This window comes from Apium graveolens, chromosome 6 (assembly GCF_009905375.1).
Source record: "Apium graveolens cultivar Ventura chromosome 6, ASM990537v1, whole genome shotgun sequence".
Taxonomy (NCBI): domain Eukaryota; kingdom Viridiplantae; phylum Streptophyta; class Magnoliopsida; order Apiales; family Apiaceae; genus Apium; species Apium graveolens.
In genome coordinates this window covers 202,197,942-202,202,711 of record NC_133652.1, presented here as the reverse complement: position 1 = coordinate 202,202,711, position 4,770 = coordinate 202,197,942, and the positions used below count along the sequence as shown (strand labels likewise).

Genomic DNA, 4,770 nt, shown 5'->3' with positions numbered 1-4,770 from the left:
TTCACATAGTTCAGACGAAAGCTATATATATAGATACTTAGCATTTTTATATCTTGTCTTGGATAAATTCAAGCACCTCCATCCGCACCCCATCCAGCTCCTGCCTTGTGTAGGAATTTCGAGTTTTGGCTGCCCACTAAATAACACAAGTAAAAATTAGCAACCAGAATATTATTAACCAGAATTGCCATATGTATAATTAAATATAAACAGAACCAACTATTTATAATTTAACCAGAAGAGGACCTTTTCTATATTTAACCGTAATTTTCTTCGTCAATCCAAAACTATACCAGATAGATCCTTATCACTAATAGTCATCTATCATTACTAATAATAAAAACAAGATCCATTTGGAAATCACTAATAATAAAAACTGATAATAAAAATGGCACTCATATTTCATCTGTTCTGAAAAACTACACAAAAAAATTCTACATGCCATCTATCAGAAATGATTTGCATATATACCTTGGTAGTAAAAGATAGCTCCTTATCAGCAATGATATCTTTCATGTATCGCATTATAACATAGCCACATTCAACCCCTCCTGGTTGTTTGGGAGATCCCTGTTATAATATAAAATCTGAATTAGCTCCATAAATTAATTAAAATTACAAAGTGATAAAAAATACAAAAACCTTACAAGAAGATTCTTTATCTGAGGAGCTTTATTTCCCCTTCCAGTTTGAGCATTGTAGGATTTCATCGCTCTACATTGCAGAACAACAATAATTTACATGATTATTTTTCAAAAGGGAGAATATTTACTATATATATATTTATATATAGTAAACAGAAATATATTACTCTGTTAATGATTTTTCCAACTCGTCAAAATGTGTTGGATGTGGCAGAGGGTTCAGAATATAAATGTCGCCATCCCAAATTACAACCAAAATTCAGTGGCAACTATGTTTATAAAAAAGAAAAAAGAAAAACACAAGTTAGAAATTTTAAAAAACTACCTAAATATATTAATTTGTAAAAGCATGTCTAAATTAAAAATACTTACTTATGATTATGTGGCATGAAGTACATGCGATACGGACTACTCTCTTTCAACCGATTAACAAAATAAGAATGAAAAGATTTGTTCAACGTAAATGTAGCTCCTGGATCGAAAAATCCATATAAGACCACATCATCATTCTTCCTCTCAATCATAATCAGTCTTTGCAAGAGCCTACGAGGGAGTGAATTACATTACTTATAATATCCATATAAAACATGAATATTGAATATGTAACGATAAAAAAGTAACTTACGCCATATAAGCAGATATTGCAGCTTGGCCAATCATATCGAACTCCAACAATGCTTTCACATTTTGATGCAATATAGAAATTTTTTCTCAGTCCCAAACACGTCCGAATCACACGGAATCGGTATTGACTCCCCAATGGATTTCATGAAGACTGCAGCATGTTTGTATAACACCTTGTACTGTTTTGGCACATTCTTGTTGAGCTTCATTTTGCTCTTCAGGTGGACAACTAGCACTTGAATATTTAGGACCCGTAGAAGCAGTCTCCCCGTGCCAAACCCAATGAACATAACCTAGATAAAAGCCATTGTCATAGATATGGCCCCTGATTGTTTTTATAGAGACTTTTTTAAAATTGGCGCATCATTCACAAGGGCAAGGAATTTTGTTACGATCTTCAGAATTTTCTTCAGCATATATCAAGAAGTTTTCCACCCCCATTTCAAATGCTAAAGAATCCATATCTTGCAAAATCCATGTCTTATCCATCAAATTTCCCTACCTGATAGCCACTTTAAATATTAAAAATCCAACACATACCTATTTATAATTATTTAATAAAAGGTATATCAAATTTGTGTTGGTTACTGTAGGGATTAATTATATAAACTTAGAAAGGAGTAAATACCTTGATATCCTAATAATTTATAGTACTAATTCATTACTCTAAGATTCTACACATATACCCAATTAATTACAAAACTAGACTAAATTTATAAACTAGACTAAATTAAACCAAGATATTTAAAACAAATTAAACCAAGATATTTGAAAATATCACATAATTAAAAACCCAATAATTCCAACATTCACAGCCCAGACAATTGTTAAATTTCCTTCACATAAATAAAACCCAGTGAGTACTTGAGTATTGAAACAAATTCAGCCCATAAATAAATAAATTAAAATTATCCGTTACTTGTTAAATCTGTGAGAAGGATAATTATACAAAACAATGATTATTATACAATACTAGTAACAGATAGTTCATATCAGAAATGCAGAGACTTGTTCATATCAGAGAAATGACTATTATACAAAACAAGAAATGCAGAGACTTATTCATATAAGAGACTTGTTCAAATGCAGCCCCCAAAACACACTAATATGTATGAACAACTACCAGAAAACACATAATTAAAAATAGAACAGAAACATTTACATTTATATCAATGTACCTAAAACATTGATTTACATCAGTGTACCTAAAATATTGATTTACATTTACATTTACATGATATCAACAAGAACATTGATTTACATTAATGTACCTAAAATATTTATCAGGACATAAAATTCCCAAAAATACCCCAAAAACAGGACATAAAACCCCCAAAAAGAAACAAACATAAAACCCCTCAAAAACATAAAACATTTACATGCACAAAGAAGATAAACAGGATATTAAACGTAAAAATGAGGGAGATAAACCATAAAGAAGAATATACCTCCAGATGCTCTTCAATGTTCCAAAACCTCAATGTTCCAAAACCTCAATGCTCCAACCTCCAGATGCTCCAAAGCGTCTACCTCCAGATGCTCCAACCTCCAAATGCTCAATTTCAAGTTTAATTTGCTCTAATTTGAAGCTTCAAATCTTGAATTAGAATTGGGGCTAAAATTAGGGTTTCGGCGAAAAGAGAGAAGAGACGGTGAGAAGATGAGAGATGAGATGAAAGGTAAGAAGACTAAGAGAGACGTAGGGGAGAGATGAGAGATATATGAGAGGTGAGAGAGACGAGAGATATGAGGGTCGGGGGAGAGATGAGGGTCGCAGGAGTTATCGCAGAAATATATGATATATTATTTATATGCATGTGAATGTTTTCATTAAAGCATGTTAAAATGTAGATCACCAACAAGTTGGGATGAAGTAGGAGAAGGAAGAATTCTTGGCTCGGAATTGGTGCAACAGTTGCATGACAGAGTCAAGTTAATTCAGAAAAGGTTGCTTGCTGCTTAAGATAGACAGAGGAAGTATGCGGATCCAGCGTGTAAGGATGTTCAATTCCAAATTGGCGAAGCTGTTTTGTTGAAGGTGTCACCAAGAAAAGGGTTGTTTAGATTTGGCAAGAAAGGGAAGTTAGCACCTAGATACATAGGTCCTTTTGAAATATTGAGTCAAGTGGGAAAGGTGGCCTATGATTTGGCCTTACCACCTCAGTATCAGCATGTGCATAATGTGTTCCATGAGTCGTTGCTTAAGAAGTACAATCATGATGCTAGCCATGTGATAGAATATGAACCTGTAGAAATTCAGGCAGACCTGTCATTTGTGGAGCAACCTGTCAAAATACTCGACTAGCAAGTAAAGAGTCTTAGGAATATGTCGGTAAAGTTAGTGAAAGTACTTTGGAGGAACCCTAAGGTCGAAGAATCGACTTGGGAGTCAGAGTCTGATATGTGTTCCCGGTATCCTCATATGTTCTCTTAGATTCTGGGGACAGAATCCCTTAAGGGGGAGAGGATGTTACGACCGGTATTTTATGTAATATTAATTATGAATTTGGTGTAATTATAAAGCCGAATGCAAATATATTCAATGATTGTACGTTGGTGTGAGTGAAAAATTTCTGCATTATAAATTTGCTTTATGTAGTATATGATTTTTCAAAGCAAGAGTTTATTTAATTGCATTATTTTTTATTTATAAGGAATATTCTAAGCCTTGGAAAATTTTTCCTTTAAAAGGTATTTTGTTCACAAATTTTGAAAATGATTTTATAAAGTCTCTAAAAATCCAAGTTATTTTATGGTATAAATTTTATAATTTTTGAACTTGTATATTATTTTATAAAAATAAATCTTTACAAATTTTATTTGTTATAATTAGCAAATTACATGGCTACCCTTGCATGCAAATACTCTTCCAATTCAACTAAGGGGCAAGGAAGACATTTCCAACCCCACTCACTTTCATTCTACTAACCAAATTACCACTTTGTCCTTGCATGCAAATCTACCTAACTATGTTGGAAGGTTACTCTTGTAAAATCTCAAATCCACTCACTTTTGGTCAAATAAAAACCAAACTAACATGATTATTACTCCACTTTCACCCCACCATTTCCACACTCCTCCTTTCCTCCCCCTCCTCTCGGCTCTCCCCTCTCCTCTCGGCTTTTTGGCCGAAGCCATATCCCCCCTCCATTTTCTTCATTCTTCATTCAAGCTCCCACTTTCCAATCAAGTAAATGTTACTTCCTATATCTTGATCATACATAATTCAAAGAGTGTTAAGTGAAAAGTTTAAGTTTAAAGGTTGCATGTAAAGGTTTTAGTGAAACTCAAAATACAACCTTGATTCTTGTGAGTTTAGGGTTATTTTTGAGAGGACCACAAGGAATGGAGAAGTGCCAAGTCTTGAGAGGGAAACTCTTGATGATTAAATGGCCATTCCCATCCATTTCATTCGGCCATGACCATATGGGAGCCGAATGAATGGTCCTTAAGGCTATTCTTGTTGCTTAAATCAATTTTTGCATGTTTATGTGATAATGAC

At 33.4% G+C, this 4,770-nt stretch overlaps 1 long non-coding RNA gene across 1 annotated transcript; it reads right to left on the bottom strand.

Moving 5' to 3' along the window:
• Positions 1–471: 471 nt before the first annotated feature.
• On the bottom strand, positions 472–903 carry LOC141666585 (uncharacterized). The gene is made up of 3 exons (XR_012552296.1): positions 812–903; positions 648–714; positions 472–570 (listed from the first exon to the last, which is right to left on the bottom strand). It is a non-coding gene; the product is annotated as an uncharacterized LOC141666585 (long non-coding RNA).
• Positions 904–4,770: the final 3,867 nt, after the last annotated feature.